The sequence below is a fragment of the Drosophila miranda genome, chromosome 3 (genome assembly GCF_003369915.1).
Source record: "Drosophila miranda strain MSH22 chromosome 3, D.miranda_PacBio2.1, whole genome shotgun sequence".
In the NCBI taxonomy this organism is placed as follows: domain Eukaryota; kingdom Metazoa; phylum Arthropoda; class Insecta; order Diptera; family Drosophilidae; genus Drosophila; species Drosophila miranda.
In genome coordinates, this window is record NC_046676.1 from 45,584 (window position 1) to 62,285 (window position 16,702).

Genomic DNA, 16,702 nt, shown 5'->3' on the forward strand with positions numbered 1-16,702 from the left:
TGTCAGCAGAGATAAGATGTCCGGCAGGGGATATAATTTTTCCGCCGCCGGAGGTAAATGTTCTGCCAGCGGAGATTCATTTTCTGCCGGCGGAGAAACGTAGTTCGTCAGCGGAGATAAGTTGTCCGGCAGGGGATATAAATTTCCCGCCACCGGAGATAAGTTTTCCGACAGCGGAGAGACGTATTTTTTTAGCAGAGATAAGTTGTCCGGCAGCGGATATAAAGCCAGCAGAGATAAGATGTCCGGCAGGGGATATAAATTCCTCGCCGCCGGAAGTAAATGTTCTGACAGCGGAGATAAGTTTCTGCCGGCGGAGAAACGCAGTTCGTCAGCGGAGATAAGTTGTCCTGCAGGGGATATAAATTTGCCCCTTTGGAGAAAAGTTTTCCGCCAGCGGATATAAATTTCCCGCCACCGGAGATAAGTTTTCCGACAGCGGAGAATCGTAGTTCGTCAGCGGAGATAAATTAAATGTCAGCGGAGATAAGATGTCTGTCGGATATAAATTTTCCACCAGTGGAGAGATGTATTTTGTCAGCAGAGATAAGTTGTCCGGCAGGGGATATAGATTTCCCGCCACCGGAAATTAGTTTTCCGCCAGCGGAGAGACGTATTTCGTTAGCAGAGACAAGTTGTCAGGCCGGGGATATAAATTTCTCGCCGCCGGAGATAAGTTTTCTGCAAGCGGAGAGACGTATTTCGTCAGCAGAGATAAGTTGTCCGGCAGGGGATATAGATTTCCCGCCACCGGAAATAAGTTTTCCGCCAGCGGAGAGATGTATTTCGTCAGCCGAGATAAGTGTCTGGCAGGGGATATAAATTTCCCGCCGCCGGAGATAAGTTTTCTGCCAGCGGAGAATCGTAGTTTGTCAGCGGAGATAAATTGTCTGCCAGCGGAGATAAGTTGTCCGCCAGCGGATATAGATTTCCCAGCACCGGAAATAAATTTACCGCCAGAGGAGAGACGTATTTTGTCAGCAGAGAAAAGTTGTCTGGCAGCGGAGATAAGAAGTCTGTCAGCGGAGAAAAGATTTCCGTTAGCGGATATAAATTTCCCGCCGCCGGAGATAAGTTTTCTGCCCGCGGAGAGACGTATTTCGTCAGCAGAGATAAGTTGTCCGTCAGGGGATATATATTTCCCGCCACCGCAAGAAAGTTTTCCGCCAGCGGAGAGACGTATTTCGTTAGCAGAGATAAGTTGTCAGGCCGGGGATATAAATTTCCCGCTGCCGCAGATAAGTTTTCCGCCAGCGGAGAGATGAATTTTGCCAGCCGAGATAAGATGTCCGGCAGGGGATATAAATTTCCCGCCGCCGGAGGTAAATTTTTTGCCAGCGGAGATAAGTTTTCTGCCGGCGGAGAAACGTAGTTCGTCTGCGGAGATAAGTTGTCCGGCAGGGGTATAAATTTCCCCCTCTGGAGAAAAGTTTTCCGCCAGCGGATATAAGTTTCCCGCCAACGGAGATAAGTTTTCCGCCAACGGAGAGACATATTTTGTCAGCAGAGATAAATTGTCCGTCAGAGGATATACATTTCCCGCCACCGGCAGGGGTATAAATTTCCCCCTCTGGAGAAAAGTTTTCCGCCAGCGGATAAAAGTTTCCCGCCAACGGAGATAAGTTTTCCGCCAACGGAGAGACATATTTTGTCAGCAGAGATAAATTGTCCGTCAGAGGATATACATTTCCCGCCACCGGAAATAAGTTTTCCGCCAGCGGAGAGATGCATTTTGTCAGCCGAGATAAATTGTCCGTCACGGGATATAAAAAATTCCCGCCGCCGGAGATAAGATTTCTGCCAGAATCTAAGTTCCTCAGCGGAGATAAATTGTCTGCCAGCGGAGATAAGTTGTCCGCCAGCGGATATAGATTTCCCAGCACCGAAAATAAAATTCCCGCCAGCGGAGAGACGTATTTCGTCAGCAGAGATAAATTGTCTGCCAGCGGAGATAAGTTGTCCGCCAGCGGATATAAATTTCCCGCCACCGGAGATAAGTTTTCCGCCAGCGGAGAGACGTATTTTGTCAGCAGAGATAAATTGTCCGTCAGAGGATATACATTTCCCGCCACCGGAGATAAGTTTTCAGCCAGCGGAGAATCGTAGTTTTTCAGCGGAGATAAATTGTCTGCCAGCGGAGATAAGTTGTCCGCCAGCGGATATAGATTTCCCAGCACCGGAAATAAAATTCCCGCCAGCGGAGAGACGTATTTCGTCAGCAGAGATAAGTTGTCCGTCAGGGGATATATATTTCACGCCACCGCAAGAAAGTTTTCCGCCAGCGGAGAGACGTATTTCGTTAGCAGAGATAAGTTGTCAGGCCGGGGATATAAATTTCTCGCCGCCGGAGATAAGTTTTCTGCCAGCGGAGAATCGTAGTTTTTCGGCGGAGATAAATTGTCTGCCAGCGGAGATAAGTTGTCCGCCAGCGGATATAGATTTCCCAGCACCGGAAATAAAATTCCCGCCAGCGGAGAGACGTATTTCGTCAGCAGAGATAAGTTGTCTGGCAGCGGAGATAAGAAGTCTGTCAGCGGAGAAAAGTTTTCCGCCAGCGGATATAAATTTCCCGCTAACGCAGATAAGTTTTCCGCCAGCGGAGAGATGTATTTTCCCAGCCGAGATAAGATGTCCGGCAGGGGATATAAATTTCCCGCCGCCGGAGGTAAATGTTTTGCCAGCGGAGATAAGATTTCTGCCGGCCGAGAAACGTAGTTCGTCTGCGGAGATAAGTTGTCCGGCAGGGGGTATAAATTTTCCCCTCTGGAGAAAAGTTTTCCGCCAACGGATATAAATTTCCCGCCACCGGAGATAAGTTTTCCGCCAGCGGAGAGACGTATTTTGTCAGCAGAGATAAATTGTCCGTCAGAGGATATACATTTCCCGCCACCGGAAATAAGTTTTCCGCCAGTGGAGAGATGCATTTTGTCAGCCGAGATAAGATGTCCGGCAGGGGATATAAAAATCCCGCCGCCGGAAGTAAATGTTCTGCCAGCGGAGATAAGTTTTCTGCCGACAGAGAAACGTAATTCGTCAGCGGGGATAAGTTGTCCGTCACGGGATCTAAAAAATTCCCGCCGCCGGAGATAAGATTTCTGCCAGCGGAGAGATGTATTTCCTTAGCAGAGATAAGTTGTCAGGCCGGGGATATAAATTTCTCGCCGCCGGAGATAAGTTTTCTGCAAGCGGAGAGACGTATTTCGTTAGCAGAGATAAGTTGTCAGGCCGGGGATATAAATTTCTCGCCGCCGGAGATAAGTTTTCTGCAAGCGGAGAGACGTATTTCGTCAGCAGAGATAAGTTGTCCGGCAGGGGATATAGATTTCCCGCCACCGGAAATAAGTTTTCCGCCAGCGGAGAGACGTATTTCGTTAGCAGAGATAAGTTGTCAGGCCGGGGATATAAATTTCTCGCCGCCGGAGATAAGTTTTCTGCAAGCGGAGAAACGTATTTCGTCAGCAGAGATATTCCAGCACCGGAAATAAAATTCCCGCCAGCGGAGAGACGTATTTCGTCAGCAGAGATAAATTGTCTGCCAGCGGAGATAAGTTGTCCGCCAGCGGATATAGATTTCCCGGCACCGGAAATAAGTTTTCCGCCAGCGGAGAGACGTATTTCGTCAGCAGAGATAAGTTGTCTGGCAGGGGATATAGATTTCCCCCCGCCGGAGATAAGTTTTCCGCCAGCGGAGAGACGTATTTCGTTAGCAGAGATAAGTTGTCAGGCCGGGGATATAAATTTCTCGCCGCCGGAGATAAGTTTTGCAAGCAGAGAGACGTATTTCGTCAGCAGAGATAAGTTGTCCGGCAGGGGATATAGATTTCCCGCCACCGGAAATAAGTTTTCCGCCAGCGGAGAGATGTATTTCGTCAGCCGAGATAAGATGTCTGGCAGGGGATATAAATTTCCCGCCGCCAGAGGTAAATGTTCTGCCGGCGGAGATAAGTTTTCTGCCGGCGAAGAAACGTAGTTCGTCAGCAGAGATAAGTTGTCCGGCAGCGAAGATAAGATGTCTGTTATCGGAGAAAAGTTTTCCGCCAGCGGATATATATTTCCGCCACCGCAGATAAGTTTTCCGCCAGCGAAGAGATGTATTTTGTATTCCTCGCCGCCGGAACTAAATGTTTTGCCAGCGGAGATAAGTTTTCTGCCAGTGGAGAAACGTAACTCGTCAGCGGGGATAAATTGTCCGTCAGAGGATATACATTTCCCGCCGCCGGAGATAAGTGTTCTGCCAGCGGAGATAAGTTTTCTGCCAGCGGATATAAATTTCCCGCCACCGGAGATAAGTTTTCCGCCAGCGGAGAGACGTATTTTGTCAGCAGAGATAAATTGTCCGTCAGAGGATATACATTTCCCGCCACCGGAGATAAGTTTTCAGCCAGCGGAGAATCGTAGTTTGTCAGCGGAGATAAATTGTCTGCCAGCAAAGATAAGTTGTCCGCCAGCGGATATAGATTACCCAGCACCGGAAATAAATTTCCCGCCAGCGGAGAGACGTATTTCGTCAACAGAGATAAGCTGTCTGGCAGAGGAGATAAGAAGTCTGTCAGCGGAGAAAAATTTTCCGCCAGCGGATATAAATTTCCCGCCACCGGAGATAAGTTTTCCGTCAGCGGAGAGACGTTTTTTGTCAGCAGAGATAAGTTGTCCGGCAGGGGATATAAATTTCCCGCCGCCGGAGGTAAGTGTTCTGCCAGCGGAGATAAGTTTTCTGCCGGCGGAGAAACGTAGTTCGTCAGCGGAGATAAGTTGTCCGGTAGGGGATATAAATTTCCCCCTCTGGAGAAAAGTTTTCCGCCAGCGGATAAAAGTTTCCCGCCAACGGAGATAAGTTTTCCGCCAACGGAGAGACATATTTTGTCAGCAGAGATAAATTGTCCGTCAGAGGATATACATTTCCCGCCACCGGAAATAAGTTTTCCGCCAGCGGAGAGATGCATTTTGTCAGCCGAGATAAATTGTCCGTCACGGGATATAAAAAATTCCCGCCGCCGGAGATAAGATTTCTGCCAGAATCTAAGTTCCTCAGCGGAGATAAATTGTCTGCCAGCGGAGATAAGTTGTCCGCCAGCGGATATAGATTTCCCAGCACCGAAAATAAAATTCCCGCCAGCGGAGAGACGTATTTCGTCAGCAGAGATAAATTGTCTGCCAGCGGAGATAAGTTGTCCGCCAGCGGATATAAATTTCCCGCCACCGGAGATAAGTTTTCCGCCAGCGGAGAGACGTATTTTGTCAGCAGAGATAAATTTTCCGTCAGAGGATATACATTTCCCGCCACCGGAGATAAGTTTTCAGCCAGCGGAGAATCGTAGTTTGTCAGCGGAGATAAATTGTCTGCCAGCAAAGATAAGTTGTCCGCCAGCGGATATAGATTACCCAGCACCGGAAATAAATTTCCCGCCAGCGGAGAGACGTATTTCGTCAACAGAGATAAGCTGTCTGGCAGAGGAGATAAGAAGTCTGTCAGCGGAGAAAAATTTTCCGCCAGCGGATATAAATTTCCCGCCACCGGAGATAAGTTTTCCGTCAGCGGAGAGACGTTTTTTGTCAGCAGAGATAAGTTGTCCGGCAGGGGATATAAATTTCCCGCCGCCGGAGGTAAGTGTTCTGCCAGCGGAGATAAGTTTTCTGCCGGCGGAGAAACGTAGTTCGTCAGCGGAGATAAGTTGTCCGGTAGGGGATATAAATTTCCCCCTCTGGAGAAAAGTTTTCCGCCAGCGGATATAAATTTCCCGCCACCGGAGATAAGTTTTCCGCCAGCGTAGAGACGTATTTTGTCAGCAGAGATAAGTTGTCCGGCAGGGGATATAAATTTCCCGCCGCCGGAGATAAGTTTTCTGCCAGCGGAGAATCGTAGTTTTTCAGCGGAGATAAATTGTCTGCCAGCGGAGATAAGTTGTCCGCCAGCGGATATAGATTTCCCAGCACCGGAAATAAATTTACCGCCAGAGGAGAGACGTATTTCGTCAGCAGAGAAAAGTTGTCTGGCAGCGGAGATAAGAAGTCTGTCAGCGGAGAAAAGATTTCCGTTAGCGGATATAAATTTCCCGCCGCCGGAAATAAGTTTTCTGCCCGCGGAGAGATGTATTTCGTTAGCAGAGATAAGTTGTCAGGCCGGGGATATAAATTTCTCGCCGCCGGAGATAAGTTTTCTGCCAGCGGAGAATCGTAGTTTTTCAGCGGAGATAAATTGTCTGCCAGCGGAGATATGTTGTCCGCCAGCGGATATAGATTTCCCAGCACCGGAAATAAATTTACCGCCAGAGGAGAGACGTATTTCGTCAGCAGAGATAAGTTGTCTGGCAGCGGAGATAAGAAGTCTGTCAGCGGAGAAACGTTTTCCGCCAGCGGATATAAATTTCCCGCTACCGCAGATAAGTTTTCCGCCAGCGGAGAGATGTATTTTCCCAGCCGAGATAAGATGTCCGGCAGGGGATATAAATTTCCCGCCGCCGGAGGTAAATGTTTTGCCAGCGGAGATAAGTTTTCTGCCGGCGGAGAAACGTAGTTCGTCTGCGGAGATAAGTTGTCCGGCAGGGGGTATAAATTTTCCCCTCTGGAGAAAAGTTTTCCGCCAGCGGATATAAATTTCCCGCCACCGGAGATAAGTTTTCCGCCAGCGGAGAAACGTATTTTGTCAGCAGAGATAAATTGTCCGTCAGAGGATATACATTTCCCGCCACCGGAAATAAGTTTTCCGCCAGTGGAGAGATGCATTTTGTCAGCCGAGATAAGATGTCCGGCAGGGGATATAAAATTCCCGCCGCCGGAGGTAAATGTTCTGCCAGCGGAGATAAGTTTTCTGCCGACAGAGAAACGTAATTCGTCAGCGGGGATAAATTGTCCGTCACGGGATATAAAAAATTCCCGCCGCCGGAGATAAGATTTCTGCCAGAATCTTAGTTCGTCAGCGGAGATAAATTGTCTGCCAGCGGAGATAAGTTGTCCGCCAGCGGATATAGATTTCCCGGCACCGGAAATAAGTTTTCCGCCAGCGGAGAGACGTATTTCGTCAGCAGAGATAAGTTGTCTGGCAGGGGATATAGATTTCCTGCCGCCGGAGATAAGTTTTCCGCCAGCGGAGAGACGTATTTCGTTAGCAGAGATAAGTTGTCAGGCCGGGGATATAAATTTCTCGCCGCCGGAGATAAGTTTTCTGCAAGCGGAGAGACGTATTTCGTCAGCAGAGATAAGTTGTCCGGCAGGGGATATAGATTTCCCGCCACCGGAAATAAGTTTTCCGCCAGCGGAGAGATGTATTTCGTCAGCCGAGATAAGATGTCTGGCAGGGGATATAAATTTCCCGCCGCCGGAGGTAAATGTTCTGCCAGCGGAGATAAGTTTTCTGCCGGCGGAGAAACGTAGTTCGTCAGCGGAGATAAGTTGTCCGGCAGGGGATATAAATTTCCCCCTCTGGAGAAAAGTTTTCCGCCAGCGGATATAAATTTCCCGCCACCGGAGATAAGTTTTCCGCCAGCGGAGAGACGTATTTTGTCAGCAGAGATAAGTTGTCCGGCAGGGGATATAAATTTCCCGCCGCAGGAGATAAGTTTTCTGCCAGCGTAGAGCCGTATTTCGTTAGCAGAGATAAGTTGTCAGGCCGGGGATATAAATTTCTCGCCGCCGGAGATAAGAATTCTGCCCGCGGAGAGACGTATTTTGTCAGCAGAGATAAGATAAGATAAGATGTCTGTCAGCGGAGAAAATTTTTCCGCCAGCGGAAATAAATTTCCCGCTACCGCAGATAAGTTTTCCGCCAGCGGAAAGATGTGTTTTGTCAGCCGAGATAAGTTGTCCGGCAGGGGATATAAATTTCTCGCCGCCGGAGATAAGTTTTCTGCAAGCGGAGAGACGTATTTCGTCAGCAGAGATAAGTTGTCCGGCAGGGGATATATATTTACCGCCACCGGAAATAAGTTTTCCGCCAGCGGAGAGACGTCTTTCGTTAGCAGAGATAAGCTGTCAGGCCGGGGATATAAATTTCTCGCCGCCGGAGATAAGTTTTCTGCCAGCGGAGAATCGTAGTTTGTCAGCGGAAATAAATTGTCTGCCAGCGGAGATAAGTTGTCCGCCAGCGGATATAGATTTCCCAGCACCGGAAATAAGTTTTCCGCCAGCGGAGAGACGTATTTCGTCAGCGGGGATAAATTGTCCGTCACGGGATATAAAAAATTCCCGCCGCCGGAGATAAGATTTCTGCCAGAATCTTAGTTCGTCAGCGGAGATAAATTGTCTGCCAGCGGAGATAAGTTGTCCGCCAGCGGATATAGATTTCCCGGCACCGGAAATAAGTTTTCCGCCAGCGGAGAGACGTATTTCGTCAGCAGAGATAAGTTGTCTGGCAGGGGATATAGATTTCCCCCGCCGGAGATAAGTTTTCCGCCAGCGGAGAGACGTATTTCGTTAGCAGAGATAAGTTGTCAGGCCGGGGATATAAATTTCTCGCCGCCGGAGATAAGTTTTCTGCAAGCGGAGAGACGTATTTCGTCAGCAGAGATAAGTTGTCCGGCAGGGGATATAGATTTCCCGCCACCGGAAATAAGTTTTCCGCCAGCGGAGAGATGTATTTCGTCAGCCGAGATAAGATGTCTGGCAGGGGATATAAATTTCCCGCCGCCGGAGGTAAATGTTCTGCCAGCGGAGATAAGTTTTCTGCCGGCGGAGAAACGTAGTTCGTCAGCAGAGCTAAGTTGTCCGGCAGCGAAGATAAGATGTCTGTTATCGGAGAAAAGTTTTCCGCCAGCGGATATATATTTCCGCCACCGCAGATAAGTTTTCCGCCAGCGAAGAGATGTATTTTGTAAGCAGAGATAAGATGTCCGGCAGGGGATATAAATTCCTCGCCGCCGGAACTAAATGTTTTGCCAGCGGAGATAAGCTTTCTGCCAGTGGAGAAACGTAACTCGTCAGCGGGGATAAATAGTCCGTCAGAGGATATACATTTCCCGCCGCCGGAGATAAGTTTTCTGCCAGCGGAGAATCGTAGTTTGTCAGCGGAGATAAATTGTCTGCCAGCGGAGATAAGTTGTCCGCCAGCGGATATAGATTTCCCAGCACCGGAAATAAGTTTTCCGCCAGCGGAGAGACGTATTTCGTCAGCGGGGATAAATTGTCCGTCACGGGATATAAAAAATTCCCGCCGCCGGAGATAAGATTTCTGCCAGAATCTTAGTTCGTCAGCGGAGATAAATTGTCTGCCAGCGGAGATAAGTTGTCCGCCAGCGGATATAGATTTCCCGGCACCGGAAATAAGTTTTCCGCCAGCGGAGAGACGTATTTCGTCAGCAGAGATAAGTTGTCTGGCAGGGGATATAGATTTCCCCCCGCCGGAGATAAGTTTTCCGCCAGCGGAGAGACGTATTTCGTTAGCAGAGATAAGTTGTCAGGCCGGGGATATAAATTTCTCGCCGCCGGAGATAAGTTTTCTGCAAGCGGAGAGACGTATTTCGTCAGCAGAGATAAGTTGTCCGGCAGGGGATATAAATTTCCCGCCACCGGAGATAAGTTTTCCGTCAGCGGAGAGACGTTTTTTGTCAGCAGAGATAAGTTGTCCGGCAGGGGATATAAATTCCCGGCCGCCGGAGGTAAGTGTTCTGCCAGCGGAGATAAGTTTTCTGCCGGCGGAGAAACGTAGTTCGTCAGCGGAGATAAGTTGTCCGGCAGGGGATATAAATTTCCCCCTCTGGAGAAAAGTTTTCCGCCAGCGGATATAAATTTCCCGCCACCGGAGATAAGTTTTCCGCCAGCGGAGAGACGTATTTTGTCAGCAGAGATAAGTTGTCCGGCAGGGGATATAAATTTCCCGCCGACGGAGATAAGTTTTCTGCCAGCGTAGAGCCGTATTTCGTTAGCAGAGATAAGTTGTCAGGCCGGGGATATAAATTTCTCGCCGCCGGAGATAAGAATTCTGCCCGCGGAGAGACGTATTTTGTCAGCAGAGATAAGATAAGATAAGATGTCTGTCAGCGGAGAAAATTTTTCCGCCAGCGGAAATAAATTTCCCGCTACCGCAGATAAGTTTTCCGCCAGCGGAGAGATGTGTTTTGTCAGCCGAGATAAGTTGTCCGGCAGGGGATATAAATTTTCCCCTCTGGAGATAAGTTTTCTGCCAGAGGAGAAACGTAGTTCGTCAGCGGATATAAATTATCTGCCAGCGGAGATAAGATGTCTGTCAGCGGAGAAAAGTTTTCCGCCAGCGGATATAAATTTCCCGCCACCGGCGATAAGTTTTCCGCCAGCGGAGAGACGTATTTCGTCAGCAGAGATAATTTATCTGGCAGGGGATATAGATTTCCCGCCACCGGAAATAAGTTTTCCGCCAGCGGAGAGACGTATTTCGTCAGCAGAGATAAGTTGTCCGGCAGGGGATATATATTTCCCGCCACCGGAAATAAGTTTTCCGCCAGCGGAGAGACGAATTTTAACAGCAGAGATAAGTTGACCGGCAGGGGATATAAATTTCCCGCCACCGGAAATAAGTTTTCCGCCAGCGGAGAGACGTATTTTGTCAGCAGAGATAAGTTGTCCGGCAGGGGATATAAATTTTCCCCTCTGGAGATAAGTTTTCTGCCAGAGGAGAAACGTAGTTCGTCAGCGGATATAAATTATCTGCCAGCGGAGATAAGATGTCTGTCAGCGGAGAAAAGTTTTCCGCCAGCGGATATAAATTTCCCGCCACCGGCGATAAGTTTTCCGCCAGCGGAGAGACGTATTTCGTCAGCAGAGATAAGTTGTCCGGCAGGGGATATAAATTTCCCGCCGCCGGAGATAAGAATTCTGCCCGCGGAGAGACGTATTTTGTCAGCAGAGATAAGATAAGATAAGATGTCTGTCAGCGGAGAAAAGTTTTCCGCCAGCGGATATAAATTTCCCGCTACCGCAGATAAGTTTTCCGCCAGCGGAGAGACGTATTTCGTCAGCAGACATAAGTTGTCCGGCAGGGGATATAAATTTCCCGCCACCGGAAATAAGTTTTCTGCCAGCGGAGAGACGTATTTTCTTAGCAGAGATAAGTTTTTCGCCAGCGGATATAAATTTCCCGCAACCGGAAATAAGTTTTCCGCCAGCGGAGAAACGTATTTTGTCAGCAGAGATAGGATGTCCGGCAGGGGATATAAATTCCTCGCCGCCGGAAGTAAATGTTTTGCCAGCGGAGATAAGTTTTCTGCCGGTGGAGAAAAGTAATTCGTCAGCGGGGATAAATAGTCCGTCAGAGGATATAAATTTCCCGCCGCCGGAGATAAGATTTCTTTCAGCGGAGAATCGTAGTTCGTCAGCGGAGATAAATTGTCCGGCAGGGGATATAGATATCCCGCCACCGGAAATAAGATTTCCGCCAGCGGAGAGACGTATTTCTTTAGCAGAGATAAGTTGTCCGGCAGGGGATATAAAATTCCCGCCGCCGGAGGTAAGCGTTCTGCCAGCGGAGATCAGTTTTCTGCCGGCGGAGAAACGTAACTCGTCAGCGGAAATAAATTGTCCGCAAGCGGATATAAGATGTCTGTGAGCGGAGAAAAGTTTTCCGCCAGCGGATATAAATTTCCCGCCACCGGAAATAAGTTTTCCGCCAGCGGAAAGACGTATTTTGTTAGCAGAGATGGGATGTCCGGCAGGGGATATAAATTTCCCCCTCTGGAGATAAGTTTTCTGCCAGAGGAGAAACGTAGTTCGTCAGCGGATATAAATTATCTGCCAGCGGAGATAAGATGTCTGTCAGCGGAGAAAAGTTTTCCGCCAGCGGATATAAATTTCCCGCCACCGGAGATAAGTTTTCCGCCAGCGGAGAGAAGTATTTCGTCAGCAGAGATAATTTATCTGGCAGGGGATATAGATTTCCCGCCACCGGAAATAAGTTTTCCGCCAGCGGAGAGACGTATTTTGTTAGCAGAGATGGGATGTCCGGCAGGGGATATAAATTTCCCCCTCTGGAGATAAGTTTTCTGCAAGAGGAGAAACGTAGTTCGTCAGCGGATATAAATTATCTGCCAGCGGAGATAAGATGTCTGTCAGCGGAGAAAAGTTTTCCGCCAGCGGATATAAATTTCCCGCCACCGGAGATAAGTTTTCCGCCAGCGGAGAGAAGTATTTCGTCAGCAGAGATACTTTATCTGGCAGGGGATATAGATTTCCCGCCACCGGAAATAAGTTTTCCGCCAGCGCAGAGACGTATTTCGTCAGCAGAGATAAGTTGTCCGGCAGGGGATATATATTTCCCGCCACCGGAAATAAGTTTTCCGCCAGCGGAGAGACGTATTTTGTCAGCAGAGATAAGTTGTCCGGCAGGGGATATAAATTTCCCCCTCTGGAGATAAGTTTTCTGCCAGAGGAGAAACGTAGTTCGTCAGCGGATATAAATTATCTGCCAGCGGAGATAAGATGTCTGTCAGCGGAGAAAAGTTTTCCGCCAGCGGATATAAATTTCCCGCCACCGGAGATAAGTTTTCCGCCAGCGGAGAGAAGTATTTCGTCAGCAGAGATAATTTATCTGGCAGGGGATATGGATTTCCCGCCACCGGAAATAAGTTTTCCGCCAGCGGAGAGACGTATTTCGTCAGCAGAGATAAGTTGTCCGGCACGGGATATAAATTTCCCGCCGCCGGAGATAAGATTTCTGCCCGCAGAGAGACGTATTTTGTCAGCAGAGAAAAGATAAGATAAGATGTCTGTCAGCGGAGAAAAGTTTTCCGCCAGCGGATATAAATTTCCCGCTACCGCAGATAAGTTTTCCGCCAGCGGAGAGATGTATTTTGTCAGCCGAGATAAGTTGTCCGGCAGGGGATATAAATTTCCCCCTCTGGAGATAAGTTTTCTGCCAGAGGAGAAACGTAGTTCGTCAGCGGATATAAATTATCTGCCAGCGGAGATAAGATGTCTGTCAGCGGAGAAAAGTTTTCCGCCAGCGAATATAAATTTCCCGCCACCGGAGATAAGTTTTCCGCCAGCGGAGAGAAGTATTTCGTCAGCAGAGATAATTTATCTGGCAGGGGATATAGATTTCCCGCCACCGGAAATAAGTTTTCCGCCAGCGGAGAGACGTATTTTGTTAGCAGAGATGGGATGTCCGGCAGGGGATATAAATTTCCCCCTCTGGAGATAAGTTTTCTGCCAGAGGAGAAACGTAGCTCGTCAGCGGAAATAAATTGTCCGCAAGCGGATATAAGATGTCTGTGAGCGGAGAAAAGTTTTCCGCCAGCGGATATAAATTTCCCGCCACCGGAAATAAGTTTTCCGCCAGCGGAGAGACGTATTTTGTTAGCAGAGATGGGATGTCCGGCAGGGGATATAAATTTCCCCCTCTGGAGATAAGTTTTCTGCCAGAGGAGAAACGTAGTTCGTCAGCGGATATAAATTATCTGCCAGCGGAGATAAGATGTCTGTCAGCGGAGAAAAGTTTTCCGCCAGCGGATATAAATTTCCCGCCACCGGAGATAAGTTTTCCGCCAGCGGAGAGAAGTATTTTGCAGCAGAGATAATTTATCTGGCAGGGGATATAAATTTCCCGCCACCGGAAATAAGTTTTCCGCCAGCGGAGAGACGTATTTCGTCAGCAGAGATAAGTTGTCCGGCACGGGATATAAATTTCCCGCCGCCGGAGATAAGATTTCTGCCCGCAGAGAGACGTATTTTGTCAGCAGAGATAAGATAAGATAAGATGTCTGTCAGCGGAGAAAAGTTTTCCGCCAGCGGATATAAATTTCCCGCTACCGCAGATAAGTTTTCCGCCAGCGGAGAGATGTATTTTGTCAGCCGAGATAAGTTGTCCGGCAGGGGATATAAATTTCCCCCTCTGGAGATAAGTTTTCTGCCAGAGGAGAAACGTAGTTCGTCAGCGGATATAAATTATCTGCCAGCGGAGATAAGATGTCTGTCAGCGGAGAAAAGTTTTCCGCCAGCGAATATAAATTTCCCGCCACCGGAGATAAGTTTTCCGCCAGCGGAGAGACGTATTTCGTCAGCAGAGATAATTTATCTGGCAGGGGATATAGATTTCCCGCCACCGGAAATAAGTTTTCCGCCAGCGTAGAGACGTATTTCGTCAGCAGAGATAAGTTGTCCGGCAGGGGATATATATTTCCCGCCACCGGAAATAAGTTTTCCGCCAGCGGAGAGACGTATTTTGTCAGCAGAGATAAGTTGTCCGGCAGGGGATATAAATTTCCCCCTCTGGAGATAAGTTTTCTGCCAGAGGAGAAACGTAGCTCGTCAGCGGATATAAATTATCTGCCAGCGGAGATAAGATGTCTGTCAGCGGAGAAAAGTTTTCCGCCAGCGGATATAAATTTCCCGCCACCGGAGATAAGTTTTCCGCCAGCGGAGAGAAGTATTTCGTCAGCAGAGATAATTTATCTGGCAGGGGATATAGATTTCCCGCCACCGGAAATAAGTTTTCCGCCAGCGGAGAGACGTATTTCGTCAGCAGAGATAAGCTGTCCGGCAGGGGATATAAATTTCCCGCCGCCGGAGTTAAGATTTCTGCCCGCAGAGAGACGTATTTTGTCAGCACAGATAAGATAAGATAAGATGTCTGTCAGCGGAGAAAAAATTTCCGCCAGCGGATATAAATTTCCCGCTACCGCAGATAAGTTTTCCGCCAGCGGAGAGATGTATTTTGTCAGCCGAGATAAGTTGTCCGGCAGGGGATATAAATTTCCCCCTCTGGAGATAAGTTTTCTGCCAGAGGAGAAACGTAGTTCGTCAGCGGATATAAATTATCTGCCAGCGGAGATAAGATGTCTGTCAGCGGAAAAAAGATTTCCGCCAGCGGATATAAATTTCCCGCTACCGCAGATAAGTTTTCCGCCGGCGGAGAGACGTATTTTGTTAGCAGAGATGGGATGTCCGGCAGGGGATATAAATTTCCCCCTCTGGAGATAAGTTTTCTGCCAGAGGAGAAACGTAGTTCGTCAGCGGATATAAATTATCTGCCAGCGGAGATAAGATGTCTGTCAGCGGAGAAAAGTTTTCCGCCAGCGGATATAAATTTCCCGCCACCGGAGATAAGTTTTCCGCCAGCGGAGAGAAGTATTTCGTCAGCAGAGATAATTTATCTGGCAGGGGATATAGATTTCCCGCCACCGGAAATAAGTTTTTCGCCAGCGGAGAGACGTATTTCGTCAGCAGAGATAAGCTGTCCGGCAGGGGATATAAATTTCCCGCCGCCGGAGTTAAGATTTCTGCCCGCAGAGAGACGTATTTTGTCAGCACAGATAGGATAAGATAAGATGTCTGTCAGCGGAGAAAAAATTTCCGCCAGCGGATATAAATTTCCCGCTACCGCAGATAAGTTTTCAGCCAGCGGAGAGATGTATTTTGTCAGCCGAGATAAGTTGTCCGGCAGGGGATATAAATTTCCCCCTCTGGAGATAAGTTTTCTGCCAGAGGAGAAACGTAGTTCGTCAGCGGATATAAATTTCCCGCAACCGGAAATAAGTTTTCCGCCAGCGGAGAAACGTATTTTGTCAGCAGAGATAGGATGTCCGGCAGGGGATATAAATTCCTCGCCGCCGGAAGTAAATGTTTTGCCAGCGGAGATAAGTTTTCTGCCGGTGGAGAAAAGTAATTCGTCAGGGGGGATAAATAGTCCGTCAGAGGATATAAATTTCCCGCCGCCGGAGATAAGATTTCTTTCAGCGGAGAATCGTAGTTCGTCAGCGGAGATAAATTGTCCGGCAGGGGATATAGATATCCCGCCACCGGAAATAAGATTTCCGCCAGCGGAGAGACGTATTTCTTTAGCAGAGATAAGTTGTCCGGCAGGGGATATAAAATTCCCGCCGCCGGAGGTAAGCGTTCTGCCAGCGGAGATCAGTTTTCTGCCGGCGGAGAAACGTAACTCGTCAGCGGAAATAAATTGTCCGCAAGCGGATATAAGATGTCTGTGAGCGGAGAAAAGTTTTCCGCCAGCGGATATAAATTTCCCGCCACCGGAAATAAGTTTTCCGCCAGCGGAGAGACGTATTTTGTTAGCAGAGATGGGATGTCCGGCAGGGGATATAAATTTCCCCCTCTGGAGATAAGTTTTCTGCCAGAGGAGAAACGTAGTTCGTCAGCGGATATAAATTATCTGCCAGCGGAGATAAGATGTCTGTCAGCGGAGAAAAGTTTTCCGCCAGCGGATATAAATTTCCCGCCACCGGAGATAAGTTTTCCGCCAGCGGAGAGAAGTATTTCGTCAGCAGAGATAATTTATCTGGCAGGGGATATAGATTTCCCGCCACCGGAAATAAGTTTTCCGCCAGCGGAGAGACGTATTTTGTTAGCAGAGATGGGATGTCCGGCAGGGGATATAAATTTCCCCCTCTGGAGATAAGTTTTCTGCCAGAGGAGAAACGTAGTTCGTCAGCGGATATAAATTATCTGCCAGCGGAGATAAGATGTCTGTCAGCGGAGAAAAGTTTTCCGCCAGCGGATATAAATTTCCCGCCACCGGAGATAAGTTTTCCGCCAGCGGAGAGAAGTATTTCGTCAGCAGAGATAATTTATCTGGCAGGGGATATAGATTTCCCGCCACCGGAAATAAGTTTTCCGCCAGCGCAGAGACGTATTTCGTCAGCAGAGATAAGTTGTCCGGCAGGGGATATATATTTCCCGCCACCGGAAATAAGTTTTCCGCCAGCGGAGAGACGTATTTTGTCAGCAGAGATAAGTTGTCCGGCAGGGGATATAAATTTCCCCCTCTGGAGATAAGTTTTCTGCC